The sequence below is a fragment of the Homarus americanus genome, unplaced genomic scaffold (assembly GCF_018991925.1).
Source record: "Homarus americanus isolate GMGI-L3 unplaced genomic scaffold, GMGI_Hamer_2.0 scaffold39675, whole genome shotgun sequence".
Lineage (NCBI taxonomy): Eukaryota > Metazoa > Arthropoda > Malacostraca > Decapoda > Nephropidae > Homarus > Homarus americanus.
The window spans coordinates 15,584,261-15,598,933 of NW_024736071.1; positions in this window are offsets into that span (position 1 = coordinate 15,584,261).

A 14,673-nucleotide genomic window follows, 5' to 3' on the forward strand; every position below is an offset into this window, starting at 1 on the left:
ACTGGAAAATAAAGTAGAAAATAGTGAAAAATAATAATTACGTCCATTTATTCTAATTCCAAATGCGCATCTCACCATTGAAAACAAAAAAACAGATGAAGAACGTTAGATGACAATACAGGTACATTAAGCGTATTTTAACACATATCAGAATAGTTATAAAAATGGACACAATCTCTTTTATACTTGTTAATATATCAGAATATTTACTACGAGTTTGAGGAAATAAATATGACGAATTCAAGTTGACACGATGACGCCATTGTGTGTATGTGTGTGTGAAAAGAACCGCACTATAAACGCCTTTCTACACACACACACACACACACACACACACACGATCGCGTCACCTTTGACTTCTTACAAGACAAATATTATGACACAAGAAGATGCTCACGACACCAAGACTTCCTTCTGACGTAGTTATAAGAGAAGGTCGTAGTTACTTACCTGGATTTGAGAAGATCGTAGTTACTTACCTGGAGTTATTAGAGAAGATCGTAGTTACCTACCTTAATGCAGACAGAGTCATCCAGATATAAACTACTGAAAACAAAATAATAAAATATATATTCCAAACATCTTCTGGAAACCGCCCAAGAAAATGTGTTTGCGCCGGTACCAGACTGAGCCAGTGTGAGGGCCGGGAGGAGAGCTGTGAGGGCCGTGAGGAGAGCTGTAGGAGCTTCAGTGTAGGGAAGTGACATCTCCTCCGACAGCTGACGAGGTCCTGGATTATCTGGCCGACTCCTGAAGAAGGGGAACTGATCCCTGCAAGACTGGCGGACGAGAAGATGTAAAATACCTTAAAAAAGTAATAATAATAATATTAAGGAGAAGAAGAAAAAGAAGAACTATAGAAATAATAACGATAATAATAATAATAATAATAATAATAATAATAATAATAATAATAGTAACACACAAACGACCATTCTTCTTTAAACGACAATACCCATATAATTCTCCCCTCGACCAATGACCTTGCACCGTAAAGATAAACAGTGTGACGTCATTCGTTAGCAGAGTAGGGAACGTTCGGACATAAAGCCGCTGATTGTGAGTTATAGCGACTAACAACGTCTCCACTGTGTTAAGAATTTACACTCGTATTTTCCAGCTGAATAGTGGAAGTGAAATGAATAAAGTCGGCGCCATAATTGTGAAACTGTTCCCATATTCTTATAGGATCGTATGTTTTTGTTTTTTTCACTTAACTGCTTTCGTAGATGAATAAGGAAATGAGAATAAACCCGATGATTTATTTTTCACTTATCTGGGTCTTTATAGTTCATGAAATTAGAATAAATTTCATGTCATAATTATGTGAATTTCTTCCATCTGATTCTCAAAGTTACGTACGATTTAATTTTTCACTTAACTGCTTTCGTAAGTGATGAAAATAAATTTGAATAAACTTACTGATACTCAAAAGGTAAGATCGATAATTGTTTTATTTCTTTTAATTTCATACTGTATAAGAATTGGTAACTTAAGAACAAACCCAACGCTGTAATTGTAAACTTTCAGGGGTGCATATTTTCCAAAGGTCCATGGCGTTAATTTCTTCTCGTAAGTTAAGGATGTGAGAGCGCGTCTAACTGGCTCCCTAAACTACCAACACAACGATGGCAGCTGAGATGGTGTCCATTGTACTGAATCTCTATCGTAAATACACAAAACTCCTTAGTGTTTCTCTCTCGTCAGTAAATATTTGTCAATCAACCCACCATTTGTGTTTTATCTGTACACCAATAAAATAGTTTTAATATATAAGAAAACATAACTAAAATATGTCATTGTATAAAATTCTTAACTCTAGAAAAATTTGGTGTACTTTTATGAATAATTTAAAGAAACATTAAGTAATTCACTAATCCCAGAGAGTCATGAAAGGTGTTAACTATTGAACTCAACCGTAATAGGTTCTGGGTGTGGTGTTATTGACAACATATCGTTCATTGACTTGGCTTAATACACCATTTCTATTAGTTTATTATTAAAATTAGTTCCTGGTTCTGAGTTCAAAGAAAATCGTTCTATTGAAAATAACTCTTTAGTATGTTAATTGGTAAAACACACACACACACACACACACACACACACACACATACACACACACACACACACTTAGCCTAGGTTTATTGACATTTTGCCAAGTTCATCGATAAGAAAAACAACTTTTAGGTCAATTTGTAGATGAAAAAACAACCAGCACTACCGTAAGAAGCGAGAGAGGGGGGGGGGGGGGGGGGAGAGAGAGAGCCAAAAGGTAGAAGTTTTGGACCGTCTTATTTAGCAGGGTCGAGAGCCATTAGAAGGAGATTAAGTTTGTAGGTCGCCTTTTTCCCCGGTAAGAGGAGGAGAGGAGAGAGGGGAGAGGGTTCTTAGGCACCATTTCAGACACCTCGAGGGAAGCCGGCTGTCTGCCTCACAGTCTGCAGGGATATTCTGTTCTATTACTGAGTCGAGAGAGAGAGGGGGGGGGGGGGGGGGGAGCACCTTGTCAATTCTCAACCTACGCGATGATTTCTTTTAAAGTATCGGAGCGGTTCAGTCCTTCTGGGTATATGATACTTAAAGTAAAATAAGGAACTAACACAGTAGCTTTACAGTGACCTAAACTATCTCACTGACTCTCTCTCTCTCTTACTAACACCTACAGGGGCACTTTAAACCACATATATTTACATTACTAAAGACAACTCCAATACGCCTCCGACACAAAGGTTATTTTTCCGTCCTGGCCAATGTTGCTGTGGCCCCTTAATCTAAATATTATAAATGGCTTTTATCCAACTCGTAAAAAGTCATTCCAGCAAATTTGTTCCCGACTCCATTAACAAGTGTCTTACCTCCTGGGAAATACGAATATTTACGCCACCGAGAACATGACAGGAAAAGACTCGTTCCTTCTCTCAACTTATGCTAAAATCTTTAACAAACGCTTTCTGTGTGTGTGTGTGTGTGTGTGTGTGTGTGTGTGTGTGTGTGTGTGTCTTGTAGGTACTGATCGGCACAGCCTTGAGCTCACCGACCCGTTTTTTGTACAATATCACGAGAACGAAACAGTGAACAGAGGAAGGATTAACTAAGCTTGGATACATTACAGATACGTGAGTTACTGTTTTAGGTGTGGTGATGTATTTACTATAATTTACTCCAAGGGGTGAGTTTAGGGGTTAAGGGGTGAGTAGGGGGTTAAGAGTTTTTAGGGGTTAAGGGGTGAGTTTAGGGTTGGGGTGAGTTCAGGAGTTAAGGGCGGTTTTGGGTTAAGGGTGGGTTAGGTTAAGGGGTTAAGAGTTCATTTTTAGGGGTGAGTTCGGGGGTTAAGGGGTGATTTTTAGGGGTTTAAATCACTAACCTCAACATTCGATCCCTAGAATCCACTCCTTAATCCCTGAATCTACCCACTTAAACCCCTAAAACTCACCCCTAAACCCTTAAAATCGCCGTTAACCCCTAAAATCACTTTTAACCCCTAAAAATCCCCTTAACTCCTAAAAATCCCCCCATAACCAATCCCGTGAAACACCACAACTCGCCCCTTTAAATCCCACAGTACAGAGATGACCACTACCACTAAAATGATGTCAAAATCGCAGAGAGAAATTTCACCCAAATTAAATCTATTCAGTCATCAACAATTACAGGAGGAATAAAACAAAAATGAAGGTATAAATATTTGAGCGTGTGGGCCCAGTTCAGTGGGTCTTCCCTGGCGTGTTGAAAGATAGAGTGGTTTAAAGAGGTTGTCTCCAGGTAACGAACACCGCTGCTTCAGGTAATGGAATCGAGTACAGTTCAGGGGAGGGGTTCTCCTGGAAAGGATTACTGGTGTCTTGCCAAGGTTTCGATGATGTCTTAAACCCATTATGGAAATTTACCTCACCTGATTTAAGCTAAACTAATGTAATTTGATTTAATTTGATTGTCAAGTAATCTAACTTAGTGTAGTCTAGCTTAACGTAATCAAAGGTAATCTAATCTAACCTTATCTGGCAAAACCCAATCTAACCTTCTCAACCCTAACCTACTCTAACCTAGCTTAACCTAAACCTCAGCTAACCCCTCTCAACCTATCCTAAACTAACTTTATCTGTCCTAACCTAAGCAAAGCTAATTTATCCCCAAACCTTGTAAAAAAAAAGCTTGAAAATAAATAACCTCCTCGTACAGCTCTCGTTTACATCACGAATTTCCCATTGTCAACAAACCCATATTGCGTCACACACTACTATTTACATAACAAACTTGCAACCAAAATTATGACCTGTATAATTTACATATTTCTCCAATGTTTACAAATTCAGGTAATAATTTGGTGACACGAGGCATTTTTTTTCCTTCGTGATGTAGTCCAATAAATTATTACAGACCATATAACTGTTTAGGATAAAAAATAGAATGTTACATAATACTGTGGGTGGAAGAATGTTTAGCTGTCTCCGTGAGAACAGTGGATATCGTCTTGTCACGCCTGAACTCCTCCCAAAACACTGGTCTCTGCGAAGCTTCGGAATAAATAATTTGAAACATTTTGAACCGCCAAGGAGCACCAAGAATATCTATATATATATTTTGATATTTGGTTCACAAGAGGCCAAGCGAGCTCCTGGACAGATAACTCGGAACGGGTCGAGGAGATGTGAGCTCAAGGGTACAGATCTGCAGACTGTTCGAGCGACTAGTGAACTCTGGAACATTGAGTTGATATGGTTCGAACAGGCAGCAGCGAATTTCTGAATACAATTTCGAAACGGAAAACGAAACTTGAATGAGATTTTAAAATGTAAGTCTTTTCTTTACAATTAATGGAATATTAATTTATTTTGTCTTATTTTTATTGTTTTTATATAAGTTTTAAGATTTAATGAGTTACCAAAAGAAAAATTAAACGCTACAGCGCCATCTACAGAGAGACTAAGTAGTTCAGAGACTCGTTCCAAATATAGTCTTAAGAGATCCCGGCGTTTGAACTCACCAAAAATTCATCTGCAGTCCAGTCACAACAACACAACGCCTCCACACGTTGGTGAAAATAAGCACCACCAATGTGTTATGAATAGAAACAATACTGGCAGGGAATTTTCACCGAACTTTTGATATGTACATGGAGGAAAAAAAAAGTCCTGTCAGTCCTCTCTCACATCCATGAACCTTTGAATCCGAGACATCACATATTGTTGGGTTCATAGATGGTGCACTGTGTTGATGTCTCGGATTCACTGCTTCATGAGCTTCAGGGTTTATGGATGTGACGGAGAACTGACAGGAGTTTTTTTTTTACGTGAATATACGTTCACGTGATCTTGTTATTATATAAAAAAAAGAGATAGATATTACCTCACCCCACATTAACTTCAACACCACTACCAATACTTATCTCGCGCACACACACACACACACACACACACACACACACACACACACACACAATACACTTGAGTTACGACACGACAAAGAGACACTCAAACCCATAATTTACTGTTGTAGCATTAACATAATTATACTCCGGGCCTCTCTTATCCTAATAAATATATATAATTAATTATTAACCTCATTAGGGATAATTATTCATCCATTAATCTTCAAAATTGGTCATTAGTATTATGATAATGAAATATTAATCACAAAAAACCGGCACTCAAGGATTCTCTGGCTAGGCTCAAGAATGTGTAGCCATCCCGAGGGGCTATGTAGTTCCAGGGATGCTAGGTAGTTCCCCGAGATGCTAGGTAGTCCCCCGAGATGCTAGGTAGTCCCGAGATGCTAGGTAGTTCCCCGGAGATGCTAGGTAGTCCCCCGAGATGCTAGGGTAGTCCCGAGATGCTAGGTAGTCCCCGGAGATGCTAGGTAGTCCCCGAGATGCTAGGTAGTCCCCGAGGATGCTAGGTAGTCCCCGAGATGCTAGGTAGTCCTCCGAGATGCTAGGTAGTCCTCCGAGATGCTAGGTAGTCCCCGAGAATGCTTGGTATAGTCCACAGATGGTGTACAGCCCCCAAGATCAGGGCTACACAAGAACTAATTGTGGCAATAAGAAATAGCCTTTTATTGCATTTTGTTATACACAAATAGGTAGGGATTAGGTCACACACACACACACACACACACACACACACACACACACACACACACACACACACACACATTTTACCCTTATAAAAAGCTCAGGAAATCCTATACAGTTCAAGAAAAAATAATAATAATAATGAATAAACAATAAAAAAATACCCTTTAACGTGCATTTAGCCGACTCAGTGCCAGCTGTTCCTGACTTGGTGAATATTTTATACCGTGTACAAGGGAGTTTCTCTCTCTCTCTCTCTCTCTCTCTCTCTCTCTCTCTCTCTCTCTCTCTCTTTACACACAAACTTTGATGGTAAGTTACTGGTGTCTTGACAGGAGTTTTCTCTCCTTTAGTCTTATTTCTCACTTTTTGTGTTCACTGGGTAGGGGCGGTGGGGGTGAGGTAGGGGGGAGGGTAGGGGGATAGGTGGGTGGGGGTTGGTGTGGGGGAGAGGGTGTAGAGGGGTTGGTGTGTGTATGTGTGTGTGTGTGTGTGTGTGTGTGTGTGTGTGTGTGTGTGTGTGATCCATTTTATCGGAAATTTCATCAATCCTCAAACTCTCTCTCTCTCTCTCTCTCTCTCTCTCTCTCTCTCTCTCTCTCTCTCTCCTCTCAGAATATCGTCCTATTTTCATACTATATAAATATTATATATCTGAGTCATCCTCCTGCGAAAATAGTGAAGTGAAAATAGTGAAGTGTAATTGGAATTATAGAAGATAGCGTCAAATTTTAATTGGGTGAAATCTAAGAATAGGTAATAGGGACTTAATTGGTGTGTGTGCTTCTTTTACCCCCAAGGTGAAATTGTTAGGTGGTTCGGTTCTTTTCTTTTCCACCTGTTGTCTATCATCTGTCTTCTTTTCTTTCATAATTTATCTCTCTCTCTCTCTCTCATATATCTTTCATCCATCACTGTACCACCATCACCTACCATTCCACACCCTCTTACCCCCATCCTAACCTCCCCACCCCCATCCTAATCTCCCCCCCCCCATCATAACCTCCCCAACCCATCATAACCCCCCACCGCATCCTAACCTCCCCCACCCCCATCACCTCCCCACCCCCCATCATAACCTCCCACCCCCATCATAACCTCCCCACCCCATCATAACCTCCCTACCCCATCATAACCTCCCCCCCCCCCATCATAACCTCCCACCCCCATCCTAACCTCCCCACCCCCATCCTAACCTCCCCACCCCTATCCTCTCCCCATCCCCATCCTAACCTCCCACCCCCATCATACCTCCCCACCCCCATCATAACCTCCCCGCCTACCCCATCTCCCCACCACTCACCCACAAAACCTCACCCCTCCCCCAAGTGAACTTATTAAAGATAATCCTCAATATATTAATTTATCACCATATTGTGACCTCAAAAAATACATTCATAAATATATCTTGCCAATAACACAACTGGAAATTATGATTCAGTGATTAAAAATGTGGGGCGCTGTTCTATATTGTTGTACATGAATTTGGAATAAGGGATGATGTAGTTACGTCCACTGAATGCTGATGATTATGTGTGTGTGTGTGTGTGTGTGTGTGTGTGTGTGTGTGTGTGTGTGTTTGGGTAAATGCACACACACAAATGAAGTCGTTTTCAGATGGTAATATTTCAATGTAAAATCTCGACTTGTATAACAGTGCAATTCACTTGAGCATCAGCTGGTTATGATGTAGCATTTGAGTGTTAGCTATTGTTTGTGGCCATATCTTCTCTCTCTCTCTCTCTCTCTCTCTCTCTCTCTCTCTCTCTCTCTCTCTCTCTCTCTCTCTCCATCCACCATCGTAGTAAACCACAAACAGAACAAAAAAATTATACAGATTATAATCCTACAATGACATCACAGTGGGAGGGATGGGAGGGAACAGTTATGGCAGAGGTAGAGGGGAGGTATATGTGGGGGATAATGGGAGAAATTTCAAGGAAGAGGTAGAGGTGGGTTGGGTGGAAGAGGAGGAGATGGGACATGGTAGGAATGGAGTGGGGGTGGGAGAGTGGGATGATGGGGATGGGAGAGTGGATGGATGGGAGAGGGATAGTGAAGAGAGATGGGGAGAGGATGGAAAGTAAATCCTGCCAAGGGGTGTTATCTTGGCAGGGAATTTCCCTAAAGGCCTGGCTGGCTAATACGGGGATCTGATAATATTAAATCAGGCTTACTCGACCCGCCTTGCCTGCCCCTTGATTTTTTTCTCCTAACTCTGATTGCTTGTCCCCTGTTCTGTGCCTGTACCTGTGTCTGTACTGTGTCTGTACCTGTGTCTGTACTGTGCCTGTACCTGTACCTTGCTTATATTCTGTGGGTGTTTGGTGTTTGTTCCGTGGCTGTATCGCGTGATAAGGATAAAAATTGTAGCTCTTTTCTGGGTATCGAGTTGTGCTGCGGATGTTCATACTCTCTCTCTCTCTCTCTCTCTCTCTCTCTCTCTCTCTACTAGATATAGATACGAAGCACTGTACTCGAGCAAGTTTGCCTGACCAAATGATAAGCAAAATTTTGAGACAGCCTTTTAGGAATATTATAAACCGTACCATAAGTTAATACCTGATTTTCTTATAAATATCATAATACACTCAGACATTTTAAGAGACTTACAGTAAATACGATAAATAACTTAAGTTTTCTATTAACACGTGAGATTGTGTTTACGTTTGCTAACTTGCTGAACGCACCCGTGTCAACAAACGAAGAACCTAAGTTATCATGTTTTTGTCAGGGGATAAAAAATATAGCACATGATTTTTATTTACTGGTTTTTTTTTTAGGTTCGACTGTTGTATAAAGTAACTCTCTATATTTAGCTGAGTGAGAACTTAATAACCAGAGTGCAGACTGACAAAGGTTCACATGATAAATGTTCCTCATAGTTGAAAAAATATAAAAATTTTCTTCACTATTTACATTTAACTAAAATAGAAAACAAAATTAACTTAACTTTCTTAATATTGTAAATGTTTTTGTTGAGTATAAATATTGACTTAGCAAACTTTAAGACGACACGAGTTGGCGAAAATAGATACATTAAAACAAGTACCTTAATGAGTTAGATTAGGTTAAGTTAGGTTAGGTATCTCCCAAGTAAACAAGGCGTAACACATATAGTTTTTTCATTTATCTTAAATTTTCACAGGTAGGAGTACACTTGTCAATAAAGCTCTCTGGACACTATCGGCAATATCCAGGATCACAAAAGTAAGGAAATGCTGGGATTTTTGCATCTATTTTTCATACTTTTTTATATAATAGAAAGAACTGAAATTTCCTATTGTTTTTCTAATCAAAGTTATAATAACAAAACATATATCTCACCCACCACCAGTAGTTAACAGCGAGATATTGACGAGTGTTCAGGGAATTCTGTCCGCATCTGTACACACACACACACACACACACACACACACACACACACACACACACACACACACACACACACACACACACAGAAACGATATCAACAATTTAATATATTCTTCCTATTATTATGATAACAACATTAATTTATCTTTTAATTTCACCAGTTATCTGAAACGCACACACACACACACACACACACACACACACACACACACACACACACACACACACACACACACAAAAACATGAATAGAAAAAAAATCACCTCGTTATTTTCACTGATTACGAAATTGCCTCGGCTATTAATTTCACCAACTGTCTGACAAACAAACAAAAAAATAATAATAATGACAACAATCTACAGTTGGTTTCTGGTTCACCTGCGACTGTATACAGGTGTGACGACTTTACATAGGTTCATAACAGTGCCTTGTGGATAGAATTTTCGCTGAGGATAACGTTTGGATTTAGTAACGTTATCCACCACTTATAGCTGAGGATAACGTAATGATATCAGAACATTAACCAGTTGAAGTGAGACAAGTTATCAGGTTAGGTTAGGCTAGGTTAGGTTAACGTGAGGGTATTTAATCATCAGGTGACGTAAACTGGGGTGCCTAATCTTCACGTCCTCTCTATCCACTACTAAGAGACACAACGATCACCATGGTAACGACAATGTACTAATAATCTTACCTGAGATAATTACCTTCGTTTAATTCCCAGTTATGTGAATTATATTTCCCACGAGATAATTATATATATGAATAAGTTAAAAAAATAATCGAAAATAAGATAAGTTTATATATATGTGTGAATACGGTAAAATATATATATAACTAAACATTAACAAAACACAATATCAAACACGGAATGATACAAATAGTTTTTTCTTCCTCAGATAATTAACATTGTAATGGGGACGCACATGAAGGCGGACACTGTGCCGATAAGAGACGTCAATTATTCGTCTTTTAACAGTCGAACTTATAAACGATATTCAAGAGTCTTTTTTATCTCCTCCCGACGACCAACTGTGTGTCATAAAGCATCGGTCACACCAAAATACTTCGCTCGCTTTTCAATCCTCTATGAATAATTGATTAGAAAATAAAGTAAAATGGCGTGTCGTTATGTATTGATATTGCCGATGACAAGATTTTTATTGGGGAGGGGAGGAAGAGAGGGAGGGGTGGGGAAGGGAGGAAGAGAGGGAGGGGACTGGGATAGAGAGAGGCAGGGGAAGGGAGAGCTTTTATGGCAGAATAGTTACTGATAGTTGACAGGGTGTGTATTGAGAGCTGGTGGTGATGGTGTGATTTATATGTCAATATTTAGATGGTAATATTTGTGTTAATATTTATGTGGCGTTATATATATTATTATTATTATTATTATTTAAACGTGATATATATTTTTTTACATGTACTACGTTTCATGTGTAGAATTGTCCTTGTGTGTCTCTCTCTCTCTCTCTCTCTCTCTCTCTCTCTCTCTCTCTCTCTCTCTCTCTCTCTCTTCTTCTTCCCTTGTGCCCTGTACCATCCTGTTTACTTATCCGGAACACCGACTTTTTCCCCTGCTTCAATGTTTGGGAATTTCTAGTTGTTGCAGAGCTGACTTCATGTGTGTGTGTGTCTGTATGTGTGTAAGTCTACGTGTAAGTATGTAAAGACTACAAACAACACAGACACACACACACACACCTCCCTGACATCAACCAATAAACCATGACAGACACATAGGTGGATCCTGTCATGCACAATCAACATTACCAGCGTTGATAGTCATAATTACAGCGGCATCAGGGAGGGAGGTGGAGGGGGGGAGACATTTAATAATTCAAGCAGGATTTTGTCACGAGTTGGTGGGCTGAAAAGGTTCGCAGTTCACTTGTTTTGTTTTTGTTATCGGGAAACTGAATAAGCGATATTGTTTAGGTACACTTTTTTTTTTAGCTCAGTTCAGCGACGCGACGACCAGGTGAGCTCCGAGATAGAGTTAATGGCTCGTGAGTATATTATCGTAAGCCTTGACACACGTTCACTTAATGGTGTTTACAGAACTTTGTGTGGTGTTTGATGTACTGGCGCCACAGAAACTAATCCATCTTGGAGTTTTGTAAGTTACAGTTTCGTTATAGTGTTGTAACTTGATGAAATGTCTACATATATTACTGAAATTTGGGATACATTTAAATATCTATACCACCTTAATACAAAATAAACGAGATTCATTTATACTGAACTAGTAAACTATCCGTCACTAACTAGCTCTGTCACCACTTAAACCTTAAATTAAAGTCTTTAGTCTCTTGGTAATGACACTACATTCATGCGCTTACTTCGATACTTGGAACAGCTTATCACCTTACCGGGATGATACAGGTGTTTTAATGAGATATTCTGGCTCCTGATTGGTTAAATGTCTAAACACCGAAAACCTTATTGAGTAATGGATTATCATGTGTGTTTTTTATTAATATTATTTTATTCTCTGTTTTGTTTATTTCAGGACATCCAACACGGTCTGGTTAGGTTAGTTTAGGTTAGGTTAGGTTAGGTTAGCGCTAGGATGGTTAACCTTACGATGAAATAAGCTAGGGTGGCTAATCTTCATGTGATCAAGTGAATTTTAGCGACTTTGCTCGTTCTATATTCTGAAGGGCTGCAGGTTTAGCATATTAACACCACTAATTCAGGACCAAACCTTGATGAAACTATACATAATTACTGACCAGGTGTTCCAGGTGTTGGCATTACCTGTGTGTGATGAGAGAGAGTCGGTATCTGTATATATAATGAGTCTGTTGTGTTGTGTTTGGTCGACTGAGGTTTTCCTGTGAACTTCCATAAATCTGGCTGTGTGATTTTGGTGAAAACATTCCGTCATGAACTCCTGTGTGTGGGTCCGAACACTGGCTGGGTGACTTAACCTCAGCACTCAACGGATCGCCTGAAGATTAGACATTTCACCTAACCCAACCTAACCTAACCTAACCTAACCTAACCACGCTAACGCTACTTAATGGGGTTAGGTTAGGTTAGTTTAGGTTAGGTTGGGTTAGTTTGGGTTAGATTGGGTTAGGTTAGGTTAGGTTAGTTTAGGTTAGATTGGGTTAGTTTGGGTTAAGTTAACGTTGGGTTGGTTACTCCTTAAGGTGAAATAAATTGGGGTGTCTAATCTTCAAGTGATTCTACTCAAAGTGTAATCAAGTCGCTGTATTCATATTAGTAGTGTGAGTTCTTTAAGAGAGTTCGTGGTGCTGTTTTGGTAACACTGCAGCAGGGCGAGAGAGTCTCTTGAGGGTGTTTTGTTTACATTTGAGTCTGGTAGTAACTTCTGATTTTGGCGCGAGTGGGGTGTCTGGTAACACTGCTAATGCCTAAAACCAACCTAACCTAACCTAACCTAACCAAGCCTAACCTAGTGTAGCCTAGCCTAATCTAAGTATATTTCAATTAAAGGGTTTAAAGTTATGTATTTTTCACGCTCACAGACACACTATAAACGTCTTTTTTCCAGCACACACACACACACACACACACACACACACACACACACACACACACACACACACATTCTAAAACTAGTATCGTGTTGCCTTTAAACTTTTGATATGTTCCTTAAGCTAAATTATAAAAATGCTGATGGAAATTAGTCATATTTTACCGGGATTGTCATAATTATAATGAATGTGAATCGTAATTAGAAACATTGCCTTATTATATGTTAGTGGTTAGAAATACAACTCTTCTAGTTTATTATACCAGTTGCCATGTGCGTACAATAAACTCGGAAATATTCAAGAAATACCGACGACAAGATAAAATTGTTACGTTGTGTAGTATCAGATATATTCCAGAGATCATTTTGATACAGATTTCACTTATTCTGATCTGCTTTACGCTGCAAAATTAGCATAATCCGGTTGTTTGAGCATCATTCGAAAACCCGCTAATTAGCAAAATATTTTACCGCTGTTGTTTCATTGTTTTATCCGGTTCAAAGCTAAAAACGGAACTCATAATTATGAGTCACATTTAGGTTGTTCAGCGTGGTTAATTTGGTGTTTTCTGCCTGCATGAACAAACTATTGTTTTTCGACCCGCCAGCCAGCGTCAGTTGGCTGCCATGGTAACGGGCGGGAGCGTTCCTTCCTATCACATGATTATTATTTTTTCGTAGGAGACAACGATGTTATTATTATTATTATTACTATTATTATTATTATTAGTAGTAGTAGTAGTAGTAGTAGTAGTAGTAGTAGTAGTTGTAATATGTTGAAGGAAATCTGCCGGGACGTCATGGTAGAACCGACCCTCCTTCCACTGGATGGCGAGATCTTCCAACACAGGACTTCAAACACATCTAACGAAGCCCGTGTTGACGTCAGTGCTCGAGGATTCTGGACGCGGGGACAGCGAGACTTCTTCGACATCAGGATTTTTGATCCCATGGCCGCTTGTCACCGTAACCTAGCTCTCGATGCTGCACATAGGAGGAACGAGAACGACAAGAGAAGAGCATATGAGGAGAGAATTCAAAATGTTGATCAAGGCAGCTTCACTCCTCTCGTGTTCACAACCTTTGGTGGGATGGGCCCAAGTGCAAGATGTTTCTACGCCAGACTCGCGGAGCTGATCTCCGAACAGAAGCAGCAGCCCAGAAGTTATGTTACAGCCTGGATGAGATGTCGACTGTCCTTCTCTCTCCTTCGGTCGGCTTTGCTCTGCCTCAGGGGAACGAGAGCTTCTGCCCCTACGCCGACAACTGCTGCAGATATTGACTATGAGGCTACAGTCACTGAATGCCGCATAGATCTGCGGCTCAACTAATCTAACACAGTTAGGATAGCTTCTTATGTATTAGGATATTTAATATTAAGGTAAATAAATGGTGGCGAAGGTGTGGCTATTGGGGGAGGCTGGAGGCCACTAAAAAAAAAAAAAAAAAAAGTAGTAGTAGTAGTAGTAGTAGTAGTATAATAGTTATTACATTTTATTGACACAAATGTTATTCTTTAGATATTATAAACTCCCTCCCCCTCTCCCCGGAGTAACTAACCCTGTAAACATCTTCGATTAAATATCAATATCCGTTAAGAGTTTGCGGAGTTTACTCCAATTGTGTTTATATTTGTGTTGTCTTCGATGAATTACCAAACTAAAAGTGCGGAGTTAAGCATTTATATGTGCGACAAGAAGTCAGTGTTTTAAAGAGTCACTTAT